The sequence below is a fragment of the Pseudorca crassidens genome, chromosome 10, assembly GCF_039906515.1.
Source record: "Pseudorca crassidens isolate mPseCra1 chromosome 10, mPseCra1.hap1, whole genome shotgun sequence".
NCBI classification, from domain to species: Eukaryota; Metazoa; Chordata; class Mammalia; order Artiodactyla; family Delphinidae; genus Pseudorca; species Pseudorca crassidens.
The window spans coordinates 42,352,477-42,364,582 of NC_090305.1; positions in this window are offsets into that span (position 1 = coordinate 42,352,477).

The following is a 12,106-nucleotide window of genomic DNA, read 5'->3' on the forward strand; positions in this document are numbered from 1 at the left end:
ATTTATTTAGTTTTGGCTGTGTCGGGTCTTAGTTGCAGCACGTGGGATCTTTCTTTGTGGCACAAGGGCTTCTCTCTAGTTGTGGTGTGGGGGCTCGGTTGTCCCTTGGCATGTGGGATCTTAGTTCCACAACCAGGGATCGAACCTGTGTCCCCTGCATTGGAAGGTGGATTCTTCCACTGGATCACCAGGGAAGTCCCCATTTGTAGGTATTTTTAAAGCTTTCTTCAGTCTCTTTGATTTTTTCCTTTATATTTTCTTGTTACAATATTTCCTTAAATGTCTATTTCCTGGATATCTGGTCAGATTTAAGAGTAAGGAACTTAGCATTGTCTGAAAGCTTCAATTGTGTGCATTTTGCTTGTTGAATGTTGGGTGGACCTATGTAGTGTGATTAAGCAACCACCCTGCAGTTACTCTAACTGTGTGGTCTTAACGGATGACCTAAACTTCCTGCCTCATCTGTAGAAAGTGGTGTATAACAGAGCTCAGATCAAAAGACTGTTTTGGAGATTAAATGAGATAATACGTGTAAAGTGCTGAGGACAGCACCCACCACAAACGCTTTATAGATGTTTATGATGTATATATTTTGCTGTAACATGCTTAGAAGCTTGCTGCAGGGGTGGGCAGAGGCTGGGTCTACTATTTTCCTTTATTTTTCTCACTAGTCCCTGGTGGTGTTCAGTGAACACAGTTGTTTAAAATATGAGTTATAGAGTTGAAGAGATGTTTCCAACTCTTGCCCTACCTATTCCTAAGTGTGTAGCTTTGAGCAAATTACTCTTCAATTTTATCATTTCAAAAATTGAGATTATAATAGTACCTACTTCGCAAGGTTCTTTGTGTGGTGTAAATAAGATACTACATACAAGGTGCTTGGCATATCATAAATGTTCAATAACGTTCACCAATAGTAATAATAGTGGAAATTACAACAGCGGCTACATGTACTTGATAAGACTTTCTGGTTAACACATTACAAATGTGTATTTTCAGTACATCATCCTTTTCACTGATTCTTCAAATCTATTGATAAGGATAAAGATGGCACATATTCATCAGGTCAACCTAAGATTAGAATTTTACATAATATTCTTTAAAGTTGTGCAAACCCTTTCTATAAAGGACCAGATAGAAAAAAATTTAGAGGTTGTGGTCCGTATGGTGTTTGTTGCAACTATTCAGCTCTGCTGCTATATCCTGATAGTAGGCACAGACAATATGAAAATGAATGGATGTGTCTGTGTTCTAATAAAATGAAACTGTGTTTACAGAAACAGGTGGGGGGAAGAAGGAATTTGGCCCATAAACCTAAGTTTGCCAACCCCTGCTTTATATACCACACAGCTCAAGATTGGAATGGAAACATAAATGACATGGTTCTATCACTAGTTCAAACAAAGGAGCAGTAGCTCTGGACACTATTTTACATAGGAAAATGTTTGGTTATTGCTGGATTCTTCATGTTAGGATCCTCAACTCTTCCCTTTCTGGTAGGTTCTAGAGTATTTTCCTGTAAAGGGACATCTTCAGAACCCATTTATGTTAAGATCCTATGGTTTTGCAACAGTTAAATACTTGGCAGGACCATTAGCACAAAAGTTTGTTTTGTTTCCCTTTGATCTTTCCATCTCTAAGGATGAGGCCAAACCTACATATCTCAATAACCACTTTGAAGTTACTTAAAATTGATGTGAAATGCACAAAAGTGTTTTCACCCCTCAAAATTGTTCTTATAAAAGAGATTCTGATTTTAAGGGACTCTGTAACAATAGATTATGAATCATTATATAAAGATGACTCACCTAGGACAAAAGCAATTACACCTCTGTAAAGGTGCAATTTGGGAAAACATTTTCTTAAAAAGTAAAATCCATATTTAAAAAACCTGTTGTGTATATGTAGAGGAAATAATATATATAACATTAGTAAAATATTTTACCAACTCAGTATATATTTTGGCTGAATATCTTTTAACAAATAATTATGTTAATTTGGTGTCCTTGGAAGAAGAAAATAAGAGTATGCTAATCTTATTGACCATAGACCTGGGATATGGTCTTTTCTCTCTGATTACTCTTCACTACTAATAACTTATATAATAATAATTTATAATACTTATTAATAATTAATAATAATTTACATGAAAAGGAAATATGAGAAAATAGAAGAATAACTGTGCTTATTGATCAAGCAAACATTTAAGTGGTATTCATTGTGAGGTCTTTTAGTGTTAAGTGTCTTATGGAATTTAGAAGTACATATCATGACCCCTGCAGTGGCCATGTAATAATGGTAAGTGTAGGATTTCAGAGGAGAGAGAATAAAGGGGTTGAAATATTTGAGTAGACTTCATGGAGAAGATGGGACTTTAAGGATAGGATTCAAATAAATAGAGAAGGAAGGACATTGCAGACACACAATGAACAAATACATAAGTGTGTGATGGCAGGGATGCTGAGGAGATGATAATGCTGTAGCATTTTGGCCATGGGGGAAAAGTGGGTAGTAAGCCACATAAATTGTCTGCATTTCAAAATCAGCCTTAGGAGTGTTTTGTTTAGTGAATGCATATGCATGTGTGTGTTTACATATACATGTGTTGCATTCCAAAATTTTTACAGCTTCCACAATATATACAGTATAAATACAATGTAAACAGAAAAGAAAAAAAAATAATCAAGAGAATCAAGTCAAAAGGAAAAATATGTAAAAATATGTCAAGTGACACATACATGGTCAGTGTTCCTAAATATTCATTAAATATATGAAATAATAAAATTGGGGCACTACAAATAGCACTATCATCTTGGCCATGTTATTTAATTTGTTTATTTGTAACACAGGAAACATAATATTGACTATTAACTATGTTAATACATAGATTTAGAACGATGCCTACTCTTAGAACAATGCCTACTGCAGAGCAGACCCTACCTAAGTATTGACTACTATTATTAATACACAACTTATTTTGCAACATTCTTTTGACACTCTCAGGAAATAACAAAAGCTGATTGAAAGACATTAAGTTCCATGAAATATAATTCATCTTTTGTGATTTACTAGATTTAAGGACTTCATAGATCTAGCTGCCTGTATAGCTTTGAAATTAATTCCCATAGAACTATCTCCAAAGAAGTGCAACCTGGCAAAATATACTAAAATAACCTAAGATAATTATTCAGAATATTAATATTTGACATTCAAGTGTATCCAATTGTCAGCACATTCCTCACTGCTTCAAATAATATTTTCATTTTTATAACCTGGTAAGATAAACTTGCAGGGCACTAAAAGAAGTGCATAATAAATATTTAACTCTTACTTGAGAGCATAATATTGTGAGAGAAAAAAATGATAATATGGTCAATAGCTATATTTTTCCCCACTTTTTTTTTTTTTGCGGTACGCAGGCCTCTCACTGTTGTGGCCTCTCCCGTTGCAGAGCACAGGCTCCGGACGCACAGGCTCAGTGTCCATGGCTCACAGACCTAGCCGCTCCGCGGTATGTGGGATCTTCCCGGACCGGGACATGAACCCGTGTCCCCTGCATGGGCAGGCGGACTCTCAACCATTGCGCCACCAGGGAAGCCCTTTCTCCACATTTAAAAGATACTTTTTCAATTGAAGCCAATTAGTGATCAGATGCAGGAAGTGCCAAAAGGAATACCCTTGGAATAAAACAGAAGGTTGTTCAAAACTAATTGCTGTTTACAAGCTAGTTCTGATTGTGTGTGTGCATGCAAGCACACATATTTTTACTGGTATTGACACTAATGTTGGCTTTAAATCAGGAAGTGAGTTAGCTGCATACTTTCTAGACTATATGTAGGCAAAGGTCATAGTTATGCTTGTAGCTGTGGCTAATTTTATGAAAAAAAAATTTAGAAACATAATCTCACAAAGAAAAGTAGCTGTTATTTGCCCCTGCATATCTTAATAAATTTAACAAATCTGGAAAAAAATATAAAGGATGAAGTTGACACAACTGATGTCAGAAATACATCCCCTGTTTACAAGTAAACATCCTTTCTGTATTTATAGCTTGTTGCTGAACTTCAATAAACTAACCAATAGTTATGTATAAAACACAGAAAAGACTGCTTCCTGTCCTCAAGAAGCTTCGATTCTGTCTAGAGAGACAGACTGCCTTTTCTTAACCATTACCAACAGAATGGATAATCTGTTAAAAGCCACCTGAGTGACACAGAAAATACATTTACCTCTTAAATGATTTCAGAGGAGGAAGAATTCATCCTCTGTAATGTAGACAAGGCTTCAAGGGGGAGGAAATTTTGAAGAATGATTAGAATATGATTATTTAAAGGCATGAAGTGTTGTCAGAGAGGAGTGAAGCAATGTTCTCAAGTTCACAACACTAGCTGAGATCTAAGATGAGGTAGTCATTCTTCAGAGCCCAAGTCCGAACCCTGCACAGTCTTCCCACTGTCAATTTAGGATGTGGTTAGCCTACTTTGAGTAGCAGATGCAGAAACATGGATGTTCTCTCGTATTAACTTATAAACCATGGGAGGTTATGAAGAGAGGAGTGGCAAATAGTTTATCCAAGAAGAGCTGACTATCCCAAGTTTCTAAGAAGCTTGTATGTGGCAGGATTTTCCAATTCAATAAGATCAGGCTCAAAGAGTTTAAGTGCTGTACGTCACAGGCAGAATGAAAGCAAGACTGTTGACTGATATAGAAAGAGTTAGGATTACTGGTAAAAGGAAAGTTGAAAGAAATGAGAGAATTAAATTGGGTTTGAGTTGATGATAAGCGTAAAAGTTAACGAAGAGAAACCTCATTTAAAATAGTCAGGAGACGGGAAGGGGGAGCTCTAGTGCCCTCAGATGAGAGCAGAGCCCAACAGAAAGAATGACTTCTTGCCTGGGAAGGCACATCGTTATTGCTGTCATAAGGGAGTTTGGACACAGCTGATTATTAAACACAAAGGGACTGTAACAATAATATGGAAACTTGCGCTCTTGGTTGATGCCGAAAAGTAGGGCAAAACTGTTCCTTTCCAGAATTGTAGTCTTGACTCATTGCATATCCCTTTTCACCTTGTTTGCAAGTAGAAAAGTACAATTAAATGAAGGGAGCGGAACTCTGGAAAGAACATTAAACGATTTAGAAATACCTATGTCTCTGTATTTCTTGGTATTTTGAATGAAGGTAGAAACATTTTTCAATGTGTTGAAATGATTTTGAACTCAAAAATGTTTATTTCATACATTATTACTGTCATTCAAAATATGAATTATGGGGCTGGGCAAACATTTTCTTCAGAGCCTTCCTCCCAAAGATTTGAATTTCAAGTGAATTCTTGCTTCGCTGCAGTCAGCAGAGCAGAGGCAGGAGATACTAAGAGCATCTTACTATGAGGCCCATTTGCCACTTGTGTAAATGCTCTGTCTTGATGTAGACTGACCAAGGTTCGCATGTACACATTCAGCACTACTGAGAAGAAATCATACTCAGGGCTGCTCAGTACATGTGGGTGTGACTGGGGGTGCCCCATCATAGTAGTTAAGATTGGGAACAGGTGAAATTACCATGTCTGGGGTTGCATAATTTGTAACCCAGAACAAGTTACTCATCTCTTTGTGCTGGAGGGTCCTCATCTATAGAACACAACAGAATAAAACTCATAGTGCAGAGGTCAGGATACACTGCGAGAGAAAACGTGGTATGGCATTGGAAACAGTACCAGCACATACAAGTACTCAGTAGGTTTTGTTCTTATTAACTTTAATACCCAATAAGCTCTTGTACATGCAGAGACACGTTTAAAACTATTTGTAATTTATTTAGTGCTCAATGTTTTAATATTGTATATCAATTAAATAATATTATTCTGAATACTTAAAAAACTAATGTATTATAAGTTGAAAAAAGGAAAATTTTCCAGTTATTTAACCATTATGACATTTATTTAATCAGATTTCCCAAACACGTAATTAAAATTGTTAAGTATACTATGAGATCTAATTGCTTTAGTCACTTAAATAAGCAGACAAAAGACTTTTTAAATTTAATTTTTTTAAAGCTATGAACTTACACTTAATCTAGTACAAAATTATCAATACAGTGCATATAGATCTGTTTCTAATTGTCTTTTTTTATTCTTTTCTAATTTTCGGTGAACACACACCTTCTGAAACTGCTTTGTATGCCTGCTTGGGTTACAGCAATTTCATCAGATACCTTTTGCATTTTACTTAGGATACAACCATCTTCCAAGCCAGGAAAAAGTAAAAGATTCTTGTCTCATGGAAGCTGAGGTTGCAGGTTCTGGAAGATTGATTGATTTTTGTTTGGCATATAGAGCTAATTGTATTTTCCAAACCTCACCAGGAGTGCTTCAAACTGGGCACTTTCATATAGCTCAGCTTCACTGCTACATCAGTGGGACTCTGAGCCTAGACATTTGCACTGAGCTTTAGGCTTGCAGATCCTGTTCCCTTTCCATGATTGTGTTAAGGAATTTTACTTAGCCTGTATTACATACCCACTGTCTTCTCCTTCCTATTGACCCGGACTGTTAGTGTAATTGAAAACTTATGCTTGACTAGTGAACACTTCATTACCAAAAATTTAGGGGTTTTAGTTCCAGGAGACAAAGGGCTGAGGGCAAAATGACCTCTCCTCTTGAGAACATTTGTGTAGGCCATCATTTTGGAACACATCGCTAGCTCCACTTTTCATCTGTCATTGTATCACCTCTAGTGCAGACTGGCCATGGGTTAGTACGTGCATTTACTATATTGACCAGTCCTCTCTGTTCATTCCCAGGAGTTGACAGCTTAGAGTTCCCTGTTCTTATTCCTTTAAACGATTGATAGAGAAGGGTTTATACTTTGAGTGAAAATATGCTTAACAGTAGAAACAGACTCAAATACTCCCAGACTTATTAAAAATCAATATAATTATACATTTTTATAGGTACCATTCCTTTTGCCTGATAAATAATTACTTAAACACATTGCATTTATTTTTCCATTTTGAGTATCCTTTGGGGTTTATGCCTTTTCACAGATTCAATTTGTTACATTTAATTATAGTTTTTTTTTCTTTCATTGAAATCGAACATCTGAAAGTTTGATATGGCTCCTTTTCCATTTCAGCAATACCTTTGAAACCTGTGAAAAGATCCTTGCTTCTTCTCGAGCTAGTCCTGACCTACCTTGACTTTTCCCTACAGTGAGACATAAACTCAGCTTCTCTCCTGTTTTCCCTTTTAGTGGTGTTAGGGGTGCACATAAAGTTGTCTCTGTCATACTGTTGGTAGCCAATATGACCTTGGATCAGGGTTCTTTAGTGAGAGAGCTGCAAAAGAGATTTCTTTTTCAAAGAATAAATTCACAGTGTTTCTGATTTTGTAACCGGGTTGGTGTGCGTTGTGTCACAATAGCTTCAACCAAGGAAACCCGGACCAGCAATCTTGGTCCTTGAGGTAGCAAGCAAAGAATTGCAGACTACCACTTCAGGCGCAAGCACAAAGCAAAGTTTATTTAAGCATAGGTACACTCTTAGAGAGAGACAGAGCTGGCTGTTTCCGTGAAGTGAAAGCAGCATTCCTGTACAGGCTTAAAGTTAATTTTAAGGAGCATTTTGCGGGGCGGCGGGGTGAGTGACAGAGGTCATTACTTGATTGCCAGTCCCAAGCTATGTGACAAGTTCACTATTGCACATGCTCTCACCCTTGATTCACTAAGAAACGCCCACGGGGCGGGGGGAGCAAAACCACATGTAGATTTTATTATAATGATGGTATAATGAGTTTGGGTTTACTACAGGTTATACGCCTATCTGGTCTAGGCATGCACAACCTGGGGAAGTTCCCTTGTGTTACTGTCCCCCCTCTTTATCAGGATAAGTTTGCCCCCCACGCGACCATAGTTTCGCCCATTCTGGGGTCTGGGTCAGGGGAGGGTTCCCAGATGGTTGGGGTGTGACTCGACTACTCCCTCTTGTCTTTTCTCTGCTGTCATCTCCTTGCTGCTAATGTCTAACTACCTAACAATTTTATAGTGGCCTTCCCATATCCTTCTTTCTTTGTTTTAAGACAGTGGTTTTCTATTTGCTTTCTTTACAAGATACCTATTTAAATCATTATCTCCTCATTCAACATTTGATTATATTTCCTTGTTTTTGTAATCCTTATAGACTTCACTGAGGATTATTATTTTTTATATATTATTGTATTTACTACAGAAATTCCATCTTTTAGAATTTTGGGTTTTCTGTACTATGTTTCATTTTTAGGTAACTTTATCAAAGAATCAAGGTATTTCAATGAGATGTAAAATATGAAATTATAAATAATTGTTAATTTGCCACAAATTGCTATGTATAGTAATGCATATTTTTAAAAATATATTACCCCAAAGGATTGAAATATCTTATATATTATATGTACATCAAAGGACTTTCATTATATTATTTTTTGGTTGAAAAATTACGCATCTTGTTAAACTGGATTTTATGTAGTATTAACAGTACATTCAACATCCATGAGTGAATGAATAAAACTTGTACATTCTCAACACTCTAATTTACCAGAAACTTGGAACAATTTGGGATTGAAATTGTGTAATTAGTTTGGCTTCATCACAAACACGTTTTAGACATGAAAGAACAGAACTCACCAAGAGCAATAACATGTCCGTGACAGCCCATCAGTGGGACAGAGTTTGGTAATTCTGGCTAAGTGTCTTCTTCTGGACCATTTGGACACACAGCAGGTAAATATTCAAAACTGGAATGAAACACATTTCTCAGAATTACATGGATATTGAAAGTAATAGAATAAGAAACTAGCTCAATGCTAAGTTTAATTTATAAATACATTTTAAAGACATTCTTTAAAATGGTTGGTTTGCAAATTCAGCAAAACTGCTTATATCTGAATTTCCTAGCGTTGTATTGTTTGTAGCCTTTTTAGTTTAAATGTGTTCTGGCTCTAAAAACATAGAACAAGAAAATCCTTAGATTGGTTCTATTTTCTTCATTGAGAAGTATTTTTAATTTGAATTTTATTTTGTTTGAAGGTAAGTTTTATTGGGCTCTGTAGCTGAGAGTTTGACCTCAGTTTCTCACTTTTCTTCCCTCCTCTTCCCCTCTTTCTTCTCTTAAAATCATAAGACTGAGGAGAGTGGCATACCACCTGTATAGTCAGGCCATTCAAGACGGCTGTTCTCTTGTACATCCCGTGCTCAGCCAGTCCCTGCTTCAACTCACATTACTACCCAATCCTTTTAATTATAGGGCTTAATTAGTCCCTGGGAACTGATGAGCCCATGGTGGGGTATCGCTCCAGGACCCTTTGTAAGATCCCTTGTCCAATAAACCATCCATATCTCTGTTGCTGTCTCTGGGCTCTTTCTTCAGTCTGGAGGCTGGGCAACTATCAGGGTTGCGGGCCCAACACCACCCTAATTTTATGATTTGGAAAACTGATGGTAGCATTACTGACATGTAAGTGTTATAAAGAGTCAGGAAGTTGCATCATGATACCTATTCCTATCATAACAGCATAAAGCACATGGAAGTCTCTTTAGAGGAAGTGCAATATATATTCAATATGATGAATATTGATTATTAGAGTTTGCTGGGTCAACATTCTAGCAAATTTTCCAGTAGAGTTACTTGTGGCCATAAAAATTATATTTTCTCTTACTTTTTTTCCTTTCCACAGCTATTCACTAAGAGTGAACAAACTACAAGAATGAGCTATTTGTCATGAGATCAATTCACCTACATTGTATAAAGAACCATGCTTTTTCTTAGAAACAGAAAGCATCGAGCTCTCCTCTGGGCTCTGGGCTTAAAAAAAAAAATTCTTCCTTTTTTCCTTCTAGCAGCCAGTGTGCTGAGACTAAGTGGGATGACTCGCCTCTCCTGCACAGCCTCTCTTGCATGGTAATCAGTCACTTTGCAGAGTTATTTGTAAACATCTGTGCTCTTCCATAGGGATTCAGAGAAGAGACTGAGACTTTTTAGACTATTTGAGCCACTGTGCAGTACCTATGACTTTCTGAGAAGTCTTAGATAAGGAGGGAGAAAGGGAACATATTTAAACAGTCAGTAATTTCCAGTTAGCTAAGAAAATTGGATCTAATTAGCAGATTCAGCTGACCAGGGAAGAAGGTGGTGGTTCCCAAACTTTAGCATGCATCAGAATCACCTGGAGGGCTGTTAATACACCCACAGGTAGGCCAACCCCCAAATTTCTGATTTAGTAGGTGTAGGGTGAAGCCCAAGGAATTACATTTTTCACAAGTAACTGGAGATTCTGATGCTGCTGGTCTGAGGACAACATTTTGAGAACAATTGCATTAAAAATTAGGTGTTCTGTGAATGCACTAGGTTGTGAGTCTCCAAAAAGCAGTAGCTTTTTCTTGTCATTCATTCTTCATCTCACTGAACACAGCATATTGAACTGTTAATGAAAATCATCAATAAACAATCTATAATAAGAATAGAAAGAGTTTTATATGAACCAAACTAAGGGCTAGCCCAGAAGCCCGCTTCCCAGATTACACTGAGAAGCTGCTCCAGCAGGGTTTTCAGTACAGTTTTATATCTTGTCAGAACAAAGAACATTAAACAAGTCAGGGAAACATTTCTTCAAAGTTTCAAAAAAAACAGACCAGCATGTGCACATACAGCATATCCAGCATGGCCTTGGAACCTGGGAAGGGAGTCTTATCATCCAAGGAGGACCAGCATTGGCGTCCCAGGAAGAGAGCATTTAATCTTTATTTTTAACATGGGCTTTCTTTGTATTTTTTTTTTTAATAATTAAAGCAGATTTACAATGTATGTATAATAGACCACAAACAGACTATTTTAGTTAGCATAAAATTCGAGTTAACTCATGTATAAGTCAGAATAACTCCCCTACATCTCAATATGTGAAAATTTCTTTTATCAGAATATAACAAATTCTCAGTAAATTGATATATGTTAAACATTTAACTCAGGTGTTATGTAACACCGGGTGTTAAGAAAGCCAGAAGGTCTCAGGCACAGTGAATGTGACATCATTTTCTAGGAGCTGAGGTTTGAGAGATAGGATGGGTCCAATTCACAAAGAATCTAATTGGACCTGCAGACAGAGTTTGAAATGGAAAGCCATTGAAAGGTTTTACAAAGTAGAAATATATGATTCAGTCTACTTTCTCTAAACATTTACCCTTGTTAGTATATCACAAATGATTATAAAGAGATAAGAAAGAAGCAGGAGATGCAATTAGGGTATCTCATAAGGTACTGCAGTTCAGGTGAGAAGTAATGATTGTTTGAACCAGGGAGATGGTACGCAACAGAGAGCAGTGCATAGATTTGGGATACAGTTTGGAGGTAGGGTTGACAAGACTTGCTGATGGGTTGACTATGGGGTTTGAGAAAAAGAAATTTTAAAAATTGCTGCATGGTTGTTTATTTGTACAAAGGGATGGATAGTGGAGACTAGAGGAGGGGAAAGTTTGGGTGGAAGAATCAGGGGTTCTGGAATCTGGGCAGAGTATGGAATGGAGTGGTAGATGAGGTGAGAAGCATTACTAATATTGAAAATGTAGCTGGGTTAGCGGATTGGAGCTCTCAGTGTTCTTGGCATGGAGATTCCAGGTTGGGTGAATTGGAAAAATTAGAGGCAGTCATCAGAAAAAGGGATACTTATTGTGATTTTGAAGGCGGGGCAGTTGCTATAAACAAATCAAGGCAATGACCATGTGCTTAGCCAAGGTGGGATACAAAAAAAATATCACTGGAGCTTGGAAGGTCAAAGAACTTGAAGGCCAAAAGGAATTATCCAAATGAGTGTTGAGAGCATCAAGAATAATTGCAGAAATACTGGTGGAGGGAAAGACACTGTTTTGCACAAAAAAAATGTAGATGAAACATAAAAGAGGATAGCAAATGGCAGAGTTCCAAAACATGTCTTTCAAAGAGGTTGAGATTTGTGAAAGAAAAAGAACTGAAGATGGTTTGGAAACAGAAATGGAGAACAAAGAGACACTTGGCTTATCTCTATGCACTGGGATACATGGTGAATGAAATGAAATACAGCCTTGACCTGAGAGAGTTGTTAAGT